The sequence below is a fragment of the Pinus tabuliformis genome, chromosome X (assembly GCF_031772625.1).
Source record: "Pinus tabuliformis cultivar Carrire ecotype Pingquan chromosome X, CPIR1, whole genome shotgun sequence".
In the NCBI taxonomy this organism is placed as follows: Eukaryota; Viridiplantae; Streptophyta; class Pinopsida; order Pinales; family Pinaceae; genus Pinus; species Pinus tabuliformis.
The window spans coordinates 233,152,873-233,171,173 of record NC_142308.1 but is presented as its reverse complement, the minus strand read 5'-3'; the positions used below and the strand labels follow the sequence as shown (position 1 = coordinate 233,171,173).

General features: G+C 38.5%; 1 long non-coding RNA gene across 1 annotated transcript; it reads right to left on the bottom strand.

The window, feature by feature from the left end:
• Positions 1-15,944: 15,944 nt before the first annotated feature.
• On the bottom strand, positions 15,945-17,755 carry LOC149139221 (uncharacterized). The gene is made up of 2 exons (XR_016264238.1): positions 17,065-17,755; positions 15,945-16,874 (listed from the first exon to the last, which is right to left on the bottom strand). It is a non-coding gene; the product is annotated as an uncharacterized LOC149139221 (long non-coding RNA).
• Between the last annotated feature and the right edge of the window lie 546 nt (positions 17,756-18,301).

The window sequence follows — 18,301 nt, the reverse complement described above, 5'->3', positions numbered from 1 at the left end:
TATACATATAAATTTGGGGGGGGGGGGGGGGGGGGGGGGGGGGGATGTTCTTAAAATTTTCCCTGCTTGCGGCATCAGGGTGGAAGGCCTAGGATATACAGTGCACAAGAGGCATTGTCTGTTGGGGATGTTGGTCAGAGTATTCCACATATCTATGCAGCTATGGGAAACAGGCAAGCAGAACACTATGCATCTATCATTGAGATGGATGGTAAGATTTGTGATCAAGTTATTTATATTTTGATTGACCTTGGATCTAATTATAACTATGTTAGTCCTAACTTGGTGGATAAGTGTGGTTTGAGCAAGGAATTTCTTGCAGATTCTTGGTTAGTGAAGTTAGCTACAGGTACAAAGAAGCGAGTTCATCATTGGGTAAGAGCTTGTGCATGATTTGAATGGTACCCTACTGCAACACATCTAAATTTGTTACAATTGGAATCATACAGCATGTTGTTGGGCATGGATTGGTTGTATCTTCGTAGAACCAAGGTAGATTGTTATGAAAAGCCATTGAGTGTGTTGATGGCAATAGGGAACCAAGAGTATTGCAGGGTAGGAAGAAATCCACATCACTTAGGATGGTGACAACTATGAAAGCAAAGAGTAGTTGTAGGAAAGGGTGAAAAATATTTGCGGTACACATTTCTAGTGATAAGGAGGTTGAGGATGCAGATGTGTTGAGTAGGTACCTAAATTTGTACCAGTTTTAGGATGTATTTCTTGAGGAAATTACAAAGTTTCCACCTCACAAGGAGGTATACTTTTATATTGAGTTAGTGCTAGGGGAAACTTCAACATTGAAATCACCTTACAGGATGAGTAGACCTGAGTTGGTTGAGCTGAAACTGCAGTTGAAGGAAATGTTGGACAAGGGATACATTGTATCATCTTAGGGTGCACTGATATTATTCATGAAGAAGAAATATGGTACTCTCATATTATGCATTGACTACAGGGATTTGAAAAAAGTGACCATCAAGAATAGGTTCCCTTTGTCGAGGATTGATGACTTGTTCGATTAGTTGAAGGGAGAAACAATGTTCTCAAAGATTGATCTGAGATCCGGATACCATCAGGTATGCATCAAAGAGGAGGACATTTACAAGATTGTATTCAGGACCAGGTATGGACATTATGAGTTTTTTGTTGTTCTATTTGGCTCAACTAATTCTCTAACTACATTCATGTGTTTGATGAATAGTGTGTTGCATCCATATTTGGATAAGTTTGTTATTGTGTTCAGTGTTGATATACTGGTATATTCTAAAAAGGAGGAAGTGCATGCCGAGCATTTAGTAGCATTGTCGAGGTTGTTGAGGGAGCATCAGTTGTATGCTAAGCTCAACAAGTGTAGTTTCTTTCAGGCTGAGGTACACTACTTGGGACATGTTGTCTCCAAGGAAGGCATTGAAGTAGATCCAGAGAAGATAAGGGTTGTCATAGAGTGGGTAGCTCCTAAAAGTGTGAATAAGGTAAGACATTTCATGGGTCTGGAAGGCTATTATAGGAGGTTCATCAAGAACGTCTCACAGATTTCCTATCCTATTACATCATTGCGGAGGAAGGGTAAGAAGTTTGAATGGATAGAAGAGTGTGAGGCTAGCTTCCAACAGCTTAAGTAGTTGCTAACACATGCACCAGTGTTACAGATTGCAGATCTGGACAAAGAGTTTGTGGTATGCATAGATGCTTGTAAGAGAAGGTTTGGTGGAGTCCTTATGCAATATGGATAGGTGGTATGTTATGAGTCCGGAAAACTAAATTAGCACGAACAAAGACTAACCCATGCATGATCTTGAGTTAGGAGTGATCATACATGCATTGAAGGTGTGGAGGCACTATCTTCTTGGCAATAGGTTTTTACTGATGAGTGATCACATTAGGTTGAGGTATTTGTTTGACCACCTGAATCTGAACGCTAGGCAAGCTAGATGGTTAGCCACAATCAGCGAGTTTGATTTTGAGATTAGGTACATCAAAGGTAAAGAGAACAAGGTGTCAGATGCTCTCAGTATTTAGGTACATGTACATCACTTGGAAACTATGATCTCCTACGGGATGGACTTATAGGATAAGATCTTGTAGGAAGGTTAGTAGGATGCCAAGTATATGGAGATTGTGCACAGGTTGCAACAGGGTAGTGGTACAGTTACAGGTTGCAGTATGGGTACAGGCATAGGTGCACAGGGTATGGATTATTGTCTTACAGCCGATGGATTTGTCATGTTCCAAGAAAGGATATATGTACCAGATAATAGTGAGCTCAAGAAGGTGACCTTGAGGGAGTTTCATGCGAAATCTTATTCAGGTCACCTAGGTTATCAGAACACATTGATAGCGGTGAATAGATTCTACTATTGGCCAAATTTGAAGAGGGATGTAGCAGAGTTTTAAGTGAGTTTTTTTGCCTATCAGTGAATGAAATCAGAGTGTAAACATCTAGGTGGAATGCCACATCTGATTGTGATTCCCGAATGGAAATGGGAGGTTATTTCCATGGATTTCATCACAAGGTTTCCAAAGACAGTGAAACAACATGATTGCATCATGTTCATTGTAGACATGTTAACAAAGGTTGCACACTTCATTCTGGTGAAGTATACATTATCAGCTAGTGATGTGGCATAGGTATTCATCAGAGATGTGGTTAGGGTACAAGGTGTTCCAAGGAAGATTATGTCAGATAGGGATGCAAAGTTCACTTCCAAGTTTTGGAAGGAGTTATTTACAAGTTTGGGCACAAAGTTTGCCTTCAATACAACTTATCATCTGCAAACAGATGGATAGATAGAGAGGGTCAACATGATATTGGAGGAAATGTTGAGGATGTATGTGATGCATCAAAATTGGAAGTGGGAAGAGTATCTCCCTTTGGTAGAGTTCGCATACAACAATGGTTATCAAGAGTCACTGAGGATGAGTCCTTTTGAGGCATTGTATTGGTAGATTTGTAACACTCCTATCAGTTGGAGTGATCCAACTAGCAGGGTGTTGATTGGATCAGAGATGTTGGTAGACATAGAACAGGAAATGTAGGTGATCAAGAAGAATCTAGAGGCAACATAGGATAGGTAGAAGATTTATGTAGATAGGAGTAGGTTGTTCAAGGAGTTTTAGGTTGGGGAACAGGTGTACTTGCGCATCAAATTGAAGAAGAGTTCCTTGTGGATTGGGTCATGTGCTAAGTTGGCACCATGGTTTTGTGCACCCTTCAGTATCATTGAGAGGATTGGGCCAATAGCCTATTGACTTGCACTACCTCCAACAGTGAAATTCCATGATGTTTTCCATGTATCTTTGCTTAAGAAGTATGTTAAGGATGTTGATCATGTAATTGATTGGTTTGTATTGGAGGTGGAACCAAATGGAGAATTCCAACCAGAGCCTCAATGCATATTGCAGAAAAAGGTGTTCATGCTCCAAAACTAAACAATCGAGCAAGTTGAATTTGAAATGGCATCACTTTGGGCCCAATGAAGCTACATGGGAAATGGTGGATCAGATGTAGGCTATGTATCCTTCCTTGTTTGTTGATTGAGGAAAAGCAGCTTCGATATGGTGGTCAGTATATGCTTTATTGTGGTTTGATATGTGCTTTATGGTGGTTTGGTATATGCTATATGATGTTTTGATATATGCTTAGATATGGTGTTTAGTATGTGTTTTTATATATGCTTTGGTATATGATTTGGTATATGTTTTTGGTAATGTTGTTATATGTACACATGTATATTGATGTAAATACCACCATGAGCTATGTTATAAAGCTCCACTATGTAGTATGGGTGTTATGTCATTATGATTATGTTGTCATGTTACTATGTTATCATGTGGTCATGTTATCATGATGGTATGATTTCATGTGGGTTGGTACTCAGTAAGATGATCATTGTAAATACCGTAATGAGTTGTGATATAAAGCTCCACTATGCGGTATGTTACCATCTTGTCATGATGTTTTTTTTTTAGCAAATCTTTCATTCCAAATACTACATTGAGCTGTGTTATAAACTTTCCATGAGCAGCATGTCTTCTTTCAACGTGTTGTTGAGGTATATGTGTGATTGAACATTGAGGATGGTGTCCTCCAATGGGGAGGGTTGTGTAAAAACCCTAGTGAAAATTCCCTGTAATAAAAGTTAAAAACAATAAACACAGTTGATGGGACACTTATTCCAAGCTTAATGTTGGGCAAGACATCCTAGGGGGTGTTCATTTGGTTTTTTATGGCTAAGAAAATTGGCAAAGGAAATGGCTAAGGATTTGGAAAGGAAAAATGGCATTTTTGGCGTAATTTTATGAAAATAATGGAAATTAGGAGAAAAGGGATGTGAAGGGTCACAGGTTTCATGTGAGGAGGAAAATGAAGGAAAATAATGGAAAATAAAGAAAATATATGCCTCATTCATAAAAAGGCTTCTGAGATCAGTTGGTAACCTTTGTTAGTTTAGTTTTGGATCTTAGTCATTATTCTCTCTCTCTCTCTCTCTCTCTCACACACACTCTTGGACACTTAGATTTTCTTGGAGCACTTTTGCATTGGAGCTAGAAAGGAAAAGAAGGCAAGAGAAAGAAAAGATCAAGTAGGGAAATGCAAGATCAAGCAACTACAACAGGCTTCATTACAAGTATCAAATTTCATGTGTAGTTTTCTTGCTAGATTTGGCATGCATGGGATTGCATGTGTTTCTTTTCTACCATGGCATGGGTTTTTCTAGGTGTCACAGTATTTTCAGCCTAGCCTTGCCATCTCCTAATAACTTTGATGAGATGGGTTCTCTCATTCAGTTTATGTGGGATGGCCTGATTGGATTTGAAGTTGAGTGGGTGGATATCCGAATTGATAAACACATTGTCTAAGTGGTCCCTGAACCAGACTGGGGATCACAAATCCACTGGCTTAGTAACCCCTGAGACAAACTATGGGTTGTGGTAAAGCTAGATTGTGTGCCTCGGTGGGCCTAGGAACCCTTGCTGGTGAATGATAGGATATATAGTAAAGCCAAGAGGTCAATTTTATGTTTGTTGGGCCTAGTGGTCCTGGGATGGGATACACGGTAAAGCCTGGAGAGTATGTCTCAGTGTAGGGCCTAGTGATCCCCATATCAGATTATGGATGCATGGTAAAGCTTGAGAGACTAGGAGGCACTCAAATTCCTCATGATGTAGGTAAAGAACTCCGGTGGAATCCATTCTTGTTGGTGTTTTTTCGGTGTGTTCTATGAGTCCCACATTCATGCTTGGAATATGGAACGAGGGTGATTAGTTGAAGAGAGACTTGGCTTAGCCAATCTATGGTTGGGTGGAACGTGGCAGTCCCATCTCTGATTAGTTGATTGCATTCATTAATGAGAAATTCATTCCCTTGATTTTCATGTGTAAATGTATTGATGTGTATGTGGATTTTGATGGATGATATGTTTATGGTATATCTATTCCTATTATGTTGGTTATATGTATATTTTATGACAACAACTATGTGTGGGTCTCAGCATGTTTACTTGTATATGAATGGATAACATGTCTATGAGCTAATATATGATAGTGTAACAATTTACATGAGGGAAAAATGGTTCATAGCGATTCTAAGGTAAGTATGAGATCCCTACACTTAATTCTGTTGTTTACACTTGTAGGTTACATGTTGATGATGTGTTTGACGAAATTCCTATCATGGCTAGTTGGGTTTTGTGTATGGTATTGTTCTGTTTCTTGGTTTTGCATCATTGTTTCCCTGTATTTTTACTAATTCTAAGCTATCACTCCATTCTGGGCAGTGGTATGGCCTGAAAAAATGGCTTAAATCCCAGGGTTGTTGGCACAAAACTAGTAATTTTGGTCCCTGGTCACTCATAGGCAAGTTTGTGAGAGCGAATTTGGTTGTTGGTCACTCCCTTGCCCATAGCATGAGAGAAACTATGGCCTAAGAGATCCAGAACAACAACGGGGCCAAGGGATAGGTTGTCTGAGTGGCAGACTTGTCTCCTGAGGATTTTTTTGATGATGTTGGATGACTGTGTGTGATGTTCCATCGATTCTGCTTCCTTAAGGTCACAAAGAAGGTAGAATCTGATCATAGTGGCCTCTCGTCTCATGTTTACCCTAGTTGGCATGGTTAGTTACAGTAAAGGGCCTTTTAGGCGTCAATGAAGAAGATTAGTTAAGACCATGTTCTAGTTGTAAAGGTCCTTTGAAGTGGAGACAAGTGCAAGTGGGTATGCTAAGGGAATGGTCTTGATGTGGGGAGGAAATCTTGTATGCTACCATTTTGAAGTATTTCATGGGATTGTTCTTCAGTACCCTACCAATGACAAAGATCTATATGCCATGGTGCAAGCTATGAAGAAATAAAAAAGTAATCTTATGGGAAAAGAGATAGTAATCAACATAGATCACTAATCACTATAGTATCTACAGGCCCAGAGTAAGCTACAACAAACTAGGCATTACAATTGGATGATATTTTTACAACAATTTAAACTAGTTATCAAATGCAAGAAGGGAAGAAAAAACAAGTTGGTTGACATGATTTCAAGGCCAACCACATCAAATATCATAGCTTTGGAAACTTTGATGCACATAGAGCCATTCACCCATGATGCATATGGATAAACATGTTCAAACGATGAGGACTTCAAGGAAGTGTTTCAACAATGTGCACAATGGTGACATCACATTTAACTACCATCTCCAGGACGGGTTACTCTATAGGTTGGATAACTTCTGTGTTCCTAAAGGTGAGTGATTGTGGCTGATTAGAGAGACTCACACCTCCAAGGTTGCAAGGACACTTTAGTGTAGGCAAGACTCTGGCCAACTTGTAGAGGTATGTGTATTGAACCAAGATGCAAGAACATGTAGCTAGGTTTATAAGAGGATGCATGCTTTATTGTACCAACAAGCCTAGTAACATGAAATAGGGTCTATACAATCCCTTATCTAAACCCACTTGTGCTTGGGAAATAAGAAGGGATATGACTACTTGTTCATGGTAGTTGACAGGTTCAACAAGATGTGTATTCTGATGCATTGTAAAAGGACCATCAATAGGAAAGAAGCAGTGAATTTGTTCTTTGGACAAGTCTAAGTGTAATTTGGGATACTACATTGCATTGTTTTAGATAGGGACACAAGATTTATCAGTGCATTTTGGACTACATTATGGGAGAAGATGGACACAAAGTTAAAGAGTTATACATCATTCCATCCACACACATATGGGCAAATAGAAGTAGTCAATAAGACTTTGGTGCAACTTTTGAGAGGTTATCATCAAAAGCATCCGTATATCTAGGATGAAAATTTAGTATATAAAAAACTCTTATAACAAAGTAGTTCATGCTTCTACTGGTAACTCCCCATTTGAAACTTGTTTTAGAAATCTCCCACCTTCACCTTTGGGTTAAGTTCACATTTGAAAATTGTTTAGATATCTGCCACCTTCATCTTTGGATATTACAGATGGGAAACAAGGAGTGAGGGAGGATCTTACATGGGATTCCTTAAGGGCAACAAAATTTCTCGAGAAGATAAGGAATATCCATATATAGGTACAAGAAACATCACAGAAGTCACAAGAAAAATATAAGGCTAGGCATGATTAACACAAAACAAAGAAGTACTTCAAGGCAGGAGACATAGTGTCACGCCCTTACACCTGCAGTAGTCTTCCAACTGCTTATAGCGAGGTGCAACACCACCGAACACTTTCTTTTCACCAATACTAATGTTCATGGACTATGCCTAATTCACTTTTCCTTACTTAGTTTATGTTTCGCAACCAAGTAATATTATGTTACCCTTTATACTAATGAACACCCATACTCATTCATTATCATCAACAATTATAAAAGAGAACAACAATTGCACAGTATAAAGGGAGGGGCAACTCCCTGAACAATGAGTCTGCCCGATAATATATTAAGAATATCAATTCACAAGTATGTCTTGGCAAGACCAAGTCTCATACTTAACCAATTTTACAATCAGAGGAAAACCTGCCTTTTACAACCTTTGTGCACACCTTTCACGATGGGCGGGTGCTCACCCGAGCCGCCAAGACACCCTCGTCAAGTCTTGACACAAATCTGCACTTTAGAACAACCCCGGGCACACCTTGCCCAACATTCAACTCATTCCAAGAACACTAATCAAGCGTGCAACCATCTATGAGAAGAGTGCATGAGTTATGCACATTCCCTTCTCTTTTCTGCGCACTCCTTCTTGAGCTCTAGCGAAGATGCTTGAGTCGAATGAGTTGTTTGAATGCTCAACCTTCATGTATATATATGCATGTTCAAGGGTGGGGTGGTGGCTTGGCCGACCACCCAAACTCATGTTGCACACCCCTTTAAGCGCCCCAAACATATGATGTTTGCCCATCATGTAGTCGGCCTTCACCATCGTTCATCGCTCCAAAGAGTTGGTATAAACACCGTCGCATTCCCCCTTGTATTTTCCATCGCATATTGTTTCGTCGCACTGAACTCGCCAAAACGTCGCATTGTCGTGTGCGTGCGCCCACCTGAGTGTCCGCCCGTGCGCCCACCCACGTGCCCGCCATGTGCGTCCGCTTGTGCGCCCGCCCGCGGGCCCGCCGTGTGTGCCCACCGGCCGTGTGCGCCCACCCGTGCGCCCGCCCGCTGTGTGCGCCCGCCCGTGCGGCTAAACTCGAGGACCTTACATCCTCCTCCACTTGAAGTCATTGTCATCCTCGTCAAAATACCATCTCGGTAGCCATCCACCAAGATCCTCACTATCCATGATGTCAACTCCTCCATATAAGGAAAACATCCCTGCAACATATGTAGAGCTCCATCATGTCTCTCCCTAGTGACCAACTGTCACCAAGTACTCCATACCAAGGTATACACCTCAACAGTATGTCATATATCAGATATCATCTTGATCCATGACCATTGACCCCTTTGCCACAATCTCCACTGCAACATCTTGTGTCGACCTCATCACGTGTCATCCCTCCATGTAGTCTTTCATCAGAACACACCTATGTATGTTCCTGCCAAGTGTAAAACTGATAGTCACATCTCTCTGCACATTGGTACCCCTCATGAATCGAACTAGTCGGGTGATCAGTCCAACCATACATCCAAAATCATAAGAATGCACATCCTATGCCACCACAAGTCTTTCCCTGACTTCTGCTACATCTCGGACTCATCAAGAATCTATCTCAATTTCCGTGTTCAGGTCCATGGAAACTCCACCTCATTTGCAACATGTTCAACTCATGGTCTTGTTGCACAAGAGTGTACAACTTCTCCACTAGCTCATATATCTCCATATCATAACAGCATCAGCACAACATCCTTTGCTTCGGCACTCCATAGAATGTCCATGAATGACACCTCTACACATGCTCCTGCATAATGTCCCTGCATAACTGTCATGCTCCATGTCTCCAACCTGATGTCCATGACTCTAGTTGTCCATGATGTCCAACCCATGTAGACTCCATCCCAACATCTGGCCATCTGCATCCAAGTCTGTATCTGTCATAAAGAAGCCTCCTTCCAAGGCCCCTTGCAAAGTTGGTGTGGTTCCTCCTTATCAAGGCCTCCACACCAACCCATCTCCAAGGTTGTCTATAGAGAAAGGAGGGCCAGGAAGTTTCCTCCCTGACTCTCATCCACCCATGTGTCAGATTGATGTTGTGTCTTCAAATATCTATGCACAGCCTCAATCTCTTCACATGTACATCCAAGCTCACCTAGCTTGTCCTTCATCAACTGAAAGTCATATATGCCCATAGCATATCTACAAAAGTCCACTATCCTAGTAGGATCCCTACCTCCATAATCCTCATCAACCACTGCCTCTAAAGTAGTACTCGGACTCCCTTCATTTGCAACTCCATTGTGAAGATCATTAGTAGAAGATGCTCCCAACAAGTGTCTCCATGTTCGTGAGGTTATCTTCTCAACTTCTTCATTCTTCTTTCCAGCTCTTGCAATGAAGTCAACCAGCTTCCTTTCCTTCGTTGTTTGAGTCACACTCCCAAGTCCTCTTTGCTCCACATCCTCATGTTTCACATTCGAATCTTTGGGATACAAAACCATAGAAGTCATCCTTGGTCTATACCCCAAGCAACTTCTTGTATTCATAGGTACCATCATGGTTCTTCCTTCAGCTGTGATCAAGAGAATGTCCCGGTCCACCATTGGTATGGTTTGTGCAAGCTCCAAAAAGTCCAGCCCCAACACCATAGAACGATCATCCATGTCCACAAACCTCAAGTCCAACTTTCCAAACCACGATCCTACTTTCACTTGAGTGTCCTTCAACACACCATCAACATCCCTTATGGTAGAGTTGACTGCTTTGAAAGCACTCCATTCCCTCTCCATCTTTGCTTTCTTCCCAAAAGACTTTGCTGCCTTCCTGCTTAAGAAGCTATGAGTGGCTCCCGTATCCACCAAAGCTGCAAATCTCTTGCCCTTTACAGTTACCTATACAAAACTTAGCTTCAAGGAATCACCTCCCTCTGTTGGCTTTGTCTTGTGCCTCACATCATCAACCTTCTTCAAGAATTCGGCCTCAGAAGTGTCAATTGGCTCATGCTCCACCTTGAATTTCCTCCTAAGGTACTTCACCTCCTTGCTTGGCTCTTCTAAGCAACTCGATCCTGGTCTAGCTTGACTTCCTTCAAGCTTGCCCTCCATCGCATTCTGCTCAAGTGCACCAACCAAGTGTCCACTGACCAAGTTCATAGAACTAAACTTCCGAATGTCCTCTGGATTCTCTCGGTAGTGAGTTCCCAACTTGTCAATGTAGTCGAGCTCTTCCTGCTCAATCACAACAACCTTCTTACCAAGAAGCTTCTTCTTTATCTCTTCCTCAACTTGCTTGATTTCGGCTTCCACCCTGGCACTTTCCTTCCTTAACCGGGCTCTTTCATCAAAGAGCTCTTGAAGATTAATACCACCCCGTTGGATCTCCTCATCAAGTTCCTTGAGTTCAACATCTGTCGTACTTTCGCATTGGCTCCTGAGTTCTTCAAGTTCTCTTCTTAGTTCCGAACAGCTTTCTTGAATCTTCATGTTCTCAGCCTTCATTAAAACCCAATCATAACTCCATCGACTCATCTATTCCAACACTTTGTGCCGGAAAGCTTCAACTGCACTATGGCTAGACTCACCTATCGTAGGTTCATCTACCATCTCTGCTTTTTCAGCCTTCTCCATGTTCACCAAGTCACCTGCAACCCTGAACCAGCCCTTGTTCCACTTGTATGTGAAATAGCTTCCTTCACCTGCAAGTACCTGTCATCAACTTCCAAGTGTATGCACACTTGCTTCACCAGCTTCAAACCGAAGCTTTGATACCACCTTCACTTCGGTGAAGGTGTGTAGCAGCTTCCACCTTCAATACCCTGAATCAGCTGCTCTGATACCACCTTCACTTCGGTGAAGGTGTGTAGCAGCTTCCACCTTCAATACCCTGAATCAACTGCTCTAATACCACCTGTCACGCCCCTACACCTGTGGTAGTCTTCCAACCGCTTATAGCGAGGTGCGGCACCACCTAACACTTTCTTTTCACCAATACTAATGTTCATGGACTACGCCTAATTCACTTTTCCTTACTTAGTTTGTGTTTCGCAACCAAGTAATATTAAGCATAACCTTTATACTAATGAACACCCATACTCATTCATTATCATCAGCAATTATAAAAGAGAACAACAATTGCACAGTATAAAGGGAGGGGCAACTCCCTGAACAATGAGTCTGCCCGATAATATATTAAGAATATCAATTCACAAGTATGTCCTGGCAAGACCAAGTCTCATACTTAACCAATTTTACAATCAAAGGCAAACCTGCCTTTTACAACCTTTGTGCACACCTTGCACGATGGACGGGTGCTCACCTGAGCCACCAAGACACCCTCGTCAAGTCTTGACACAAATCTGTGCTTTAGAACAACCCCGGGCACACCTTGCCCAACCTTCGACTCATTCCAAGAACACTAATCAAGCGTGCAACCATTTATGAGAAGAGCGCATGAGTTATGTGCATTCCCTTCTCTTTTCTACGCACTCCTTCTTGAGCTCTAGCGAAGATGCTTGAGTCGAATGAGTTGTTTGAACGCTCAACCTTCATGTATATATGCATGTTCAAGGGTGGGGTGGTGGCTTGGCCGACCACCCCAACTCGTGTTGCACACCCCTCTAAGCGCCCCAAACATATGATGTTTGCCCATCATGTAGTCGACCTTCATCATCGTTCATCGCTCCAAAGAGTTGGTATAAACACCATCGCATTCCCCCTTGTATTTTCCATCGCATATTGTTTCGTCGCACTGAACTCGCCAAAACATCGCATTGTCGTGTGCATGCGCCCGCTTGCGTGTCCGCCCGCGCGCCCGCCGTGTGCGTCAGCCTGCGCGCACGCCCGCGTGCCCGCCCGCGCGTCCGTCGTGTGCGCCCGCCCGTGCGGTTAAACTCAAGGACCTTACACATAGTATGGTTACAAAACATAGAGTGGTTACATGGTCCTAGTAAGAAAATCAATTCTCTATCATATGGCCCTTTCAGATACTGAAAAAGGTGGGAGGTAACACCTTTTGGCTTAGTTTACTCTCATACATATTCATTTACTTAGTGGTAAATGTAAATAATCTAAAACTCTATGAGCCTTCCATGCTAGATTAGGAAGAGGAGAAAGTCCTACCTTTTGTAAAGGATTTTGCATTGGATGCTTAGGCAAAGTTGACAAAGGATATAGTTTTGCAAAAGAGGTCTAGAACTAAAAGACACAGGGAGCATGACATTTGGTAGATTGGGTTGAAAGGAGAGCTTCTAGGCAAGTCTAAATGGTATACCTGAGAGAAGGTGGGGAGAGGGGGATTTCCTCACTTCACTCAATAGAAGCTTTTGGGGACCAAAGGCCTCCCAAAATGGGGAGGCGTGATCCGAATTGGATCATAATATTGTTTTCTACTTATCCCAATGTTTTTAGAGTGTAAATGTGGAGGAATCAACTCACAAGACCATTTTTACTGGTAGACCCAATTTGGCAAATTAGGGTTTGAAGCATTCCAGGAGTATTTCGAGGCATCAAGCAGCATTTTTGGGGGTGTCAATTTTTTTTGTTAAAGCAAAACACACTTTTGTGATATTCTACACACAAAGACCTTTTCAATGATGCAAATATCACCTCAATTAGATTTAGTATGCAAAATTTATGCCACTTGGAAGTTGAACTTCCTGTTTTGATTGTCATACTTCAAGAGGATGCCACTTCAACCCCCATTACTTGTGGAGAAAGGGGCTAGCCATGTGATCACGATGAAGAAGACTCTAAAAGAGTCAATATTGTAACTCTAGTTAAGAGTTAGAGTGAAGCCTAACCACTAGTACGCTATCAGGTTGTATTATATTTGAGCCACTAGGAGGAAAATGGGTTCTATGCTATTCGAGTGTAGTTTTTCATAGATGAGCAGAGGAGCCAAGAGAGAAAGAGAGAGAGAAACCAGAGACGATTTCTGTATTGTAGCAGCCCATGGACCATATGCTTCACTTCTTTGTACTTGCATTTATTTTCCATTGAGAAAAAGAGAGTAGAGTGGCCTAACATTCCAGTTTTGTTTCTCTAGAAAGGGTTTTCCAATATATATCTTGTGTTAATTTGTGGTTTGTGAGTTTTATTTCATTGTTCTATATTTTATGCATAATTATAATTTGCATGCATATGCAATAAACATTAATTTACAAATCTAAAAATGTAAGGAGAAATATACCTCATAGCATAAATAATTTTATCACATATTGTGGGAAATTTTCTAATGGAATATCCACAATTGTTTAAGTAAGACCTTCAAGATATGATCTAATCAAATATTTAAAAAATAATTCTTTTATTTTTCAAAGTTAAACATTATAATTTATTGGTCAATGTTGAACTAATAAAGCATGTACTCATTACAATAACATTAATAAAGCACCGCTCATTACAATAAATAAACTTGCTCAAGACCCTATTCATTTTTATTTGCATAGTAATATAGCACATCTTAAGATTATATTAAAAGTTATCAAATATATTCTTTACTAGTTTTTATTAAAATTCCAATCTATTTATTTAGTGGTTAGAATTTCTTTAAGAAAAGTAGAAATCACATAAGAGAAATTTTTGGTCGACACTTTTCGAACCAATAAGTGTGGTTCATCATCAGGAGCATATGAAGATGCAAACCATGACAAAGTCTTAAATAGAGAGCCCACGGTCTGCCTTTTCATATGGTCCTGATGATAAACCACAATGGTTGGTTAATCTCTTATGAGATTTCTACCAAAATACTTTTCCTAATTCATTATGGGTCATAGAAATATTTATTTATGAAGTTTATATGTAGTTTAATATTGAGAATTTAAGTACAATAACATTTGTAACTTTTTATTAGAAAAGGGTTTGGATGAAAATATTGTTTATTTAGTGAAATGAAGGAGAGAGTTTTTAAAATTCAATTAAACCATATTGAAAATAAGAAATTAAAAGCATATATTTCCTTCTTAGAAATTACAAAGTGAATTTCAAAATGGTTGAACATGTTTTTTCTTTGGAAATTTTGGGCATTGGGTACTACCCAAGGAAGAAAGTGGGTTTCTCTATGAGCCCAAAGGCAGGAGAGAAGTTGTCGGTACTAGACCTCAATATAGTTGCGCTTAAGAGCGCAACATAATTACTCTATTCCAAAACGTAAACATGTTAACTTCAAAGATTTGAATTTAGATGTGGAAAATAACAACTATTCGACCCAACCACCTAAATTAAATTAAATTTACCAAAACTTAAAAAATGTTATTATTTTTATTAAAATAAATAAATATTTCTTAATGAAGAACTCAATTGACAATAACATTATGAAATATTATACAAACTATTAAATTCAAAATCAAATCTGCATGAGTAAAAAAAATAAAATTATATAATTTGTTTACTCTATAATATCTATATTAAAAATAATCAAATAACATTAATTTTCCCATCTTTTATATTTATAAAACAATCCTATATAAAAACTTTATAAAACAAAAAAACATTTAAATTTAAATTTAAAATAAATATATCATAATTCAATTATTAAAGGAAACATAAAACACAATATTTTATTTCTTGAACCCATTAATTTGAGTTATATATATATATATATATATATATATATATATATATATAATACCTTCTTTCCTTATCACAAATATTAAGTATTGAACAACGTGTATACATGATTACACATTTTTGTTTTAAAATAAAAGTAGGAAACAAAAGGTGTATATTATTTCTGAGATATCACTCGATATTATAATTTAATCTCCGGTACAAATCACTGCATTCTTTTAGCTTTTTATAAATGATTAAAAGAGAAGCATAACAATTATTTTAATAAAGGATTTTGATTTGGTGAAATCAATGGGCTGATTTAAAATTTTATAATTTATTTTTTTTTTCCGGAAAATTGTAATTTTTTTAATTTAAAATGTATATACAAACAAATTTAAAATAAAAAAATTAAAAATATTTTATTTATATAAACTAAATAACTCAAATTTACTATTCATGTTTTTAAATATAATTTATTAATAAAAAATTATAAAAATATTTAGAAAAGAAAAATAAAGAAAAGTTTTTTGCAAAAAAATTTGAGACTTGTGTTTCAAACCAATAAATGTGGTTTCATTATTCCAATCAGATCAAGAAGCAGAATATAGCAAAAACAGATCATTTTAATCCTTTCTTCTTAAATTATAAATTAAGAAAAGTCTTTCTGTAGAAATTATTTAAGAAAAAAATTTAGAGAGTTTTTGGAACCAACAAGTGTTAATCATCATGAAAACCAGATCAAAAAAACCTATAACAAAAACAAACCATTTTAATCCTTTCTTCTCAAATTAAAATTTTTTATTAATTTATGAAAAATTTTAATCATAAAACTAATTTTATAACAAGGAAAACTTACAAAGTACATAATTCTAAACCATTTTCACATTTTCAAGATTCTAAATATAGATATATTCAAAACCCTTCTATAAACTATGCCCTGAAATTTTCAATAGGAAAACTTGGACAAATTGCTCCAAAATTTACTAAAACAGAAAACCATTTTAAATATAATCTTTCTCATCAACCATAATGCTTCCTCATTTTCATATGATTTCACCTTTTTTTTGTCAGTACGAAAAAAGTTTGATAATATTATAAACCAATAATCATATAATTACATGAGAATATATGAGAATAGTCTGAGATGAGAAAATAAACATCGCTGTGCAGCCAGTTGGGAATAGAGAGAGAAAATTTGCCTGAGAGCCAAATAGTACCTAAGAATACCGAACGAGGAATATTAATGAGCAATACATCAAAGATAAAAGCAGTGCTTTACCAGATTGATTGCCTGGATAAGGAAAAACCTCCGTAGAAGTCGAAAACTGCCAGCTGGACTAGAGAATGGCTAATGTTCAACAAAGATAGCTTAGAAACATAACTGGAGGATGATATGAAGCTAAGAGAATTATGAGCCAGGTAGAGAAAAGTCCTAAATCAGATATGTTTCAGCATCCATTTTTATGTCCATTTTCCAATTTCGACTTATGATTTTACCTCTTTATAAACCGTGTATGTTTATAAACAGTGTATGTCTTGATTTTCTCATATCGAAATAATCAGCAATCGCTCTTGGCATTCAAAATCCCCATCATCAGATAGTGATCCTTAAGAGTCCATAGTTGATGGGAGTCAGGCCGTGCCCCTGTGAGACTGGACTCAAGTTACTTGAAACAGCCCCCATCCGATGGACCGAGTGATCGCCCTCAAACTGACATCTATGGCCCTGCATGGCCGTGATCTGCACTGCCAAAGTAGAAATCACAGCCATAATGGATTAGAAAGCCCAGGGAGTCTCTTTTTTACCAGACAAGGTTACATCGAAACTACTCAATTTCAAAAATAAAAATCATAACTAAAACTCCCATCAATTAAAATATGATATTTAATAAAACAAATTAAGAAAAAATAATATCAATTTCGACTTTTTACTTACTCCATTTTATGAAACCCTGAATAATTTGAATCAGAATTCCAAACCCTAATCCCCGCGTTGCAGAAACTCCTCTTACGATCACCACTTCCTGTGGATCGGCACCACACAGCATGGGTGAATCCGCAGGAGGACGGGTTGTTATATGGGAAGCTTGCAAAGGCTTCGAGGAGCGGACGACTGGATTCGAACACAAGACCTCCAGTAATTCCCATCGACGAAACCAGGGTGTGCTGTAAGATGACTATAGTAGATCGAATCAAAGAATGATGCTTCGGCCCCAGAAAATCTTCGTGCCCCATACCCTGAAAGCTCAGACATGCGAGAAAAAGAAACATGGAGATCCATAGATATGAGCTTGAGGACAACCGTTCTGTCCATCGGATAGCAGCTGCTTCAAGTAAAGGCAGTCCAGTTGCACAAGGGCACGGCCTGACTCCAATCGGCCATGGACCCGTAGGGATCGCTCGCTGGGGATAAGGCTCTTGAATCCAAGAGCGATTGCCGAGCAATGCGATATGAGAGGACGAGGGATCAGCGACAGAGAAGATAAATTTAAAGAGAGATGGGGACAGTACAGAAAGATCGTGGGACGGCGAAGATGGGAAAGTGGTAGGGAGAAAAATGTTGGCGCGCACTTTTTTCTTCTGAGGTCTCGCGATTCTTTACTTTTTCCTTTTCTTATTCGAGTGATTTAAAGAAAATAGTCATTTTATTTTCTTTTTCAATGTAGTGGGAAGACTTATGTCTCTATTGTTAATCCATAGTGGTGAGAATCATTACTAGTTGTTATTATTCAATATAAGTTTATTGTTAATCCATATAGCGGTGAGAATCATTACTAGTTGTTATTATTCAATACAAGTTTATTCATTATTGTGGGGATAGTTATTATTAGTCGTTATTCAAGAATGTAGATTGATTTCTCATTGTTATTTAAAGAAAATTAAGCCACTTGGAATTATATATTGGTGTTTTTTAAGCAAATTTTTACTACTATGAGATATCATTAAGTCTTACATTTAACCTATTTTCTTAAAAGACTAACTCTTAATCAAACAAAAACAGTTTCAGAATATACTCCAAACGTAAATAATCATTTGATGTCATTTTATTTTAGTATATTTTTTTATTTATTATATTATATATTTTATATATAATTTTTAAAATATTTTTATATATAATTATCTATTAGAAATATTATAATTTTTCCAATTTTACTCTCCGACAAAGATTAACA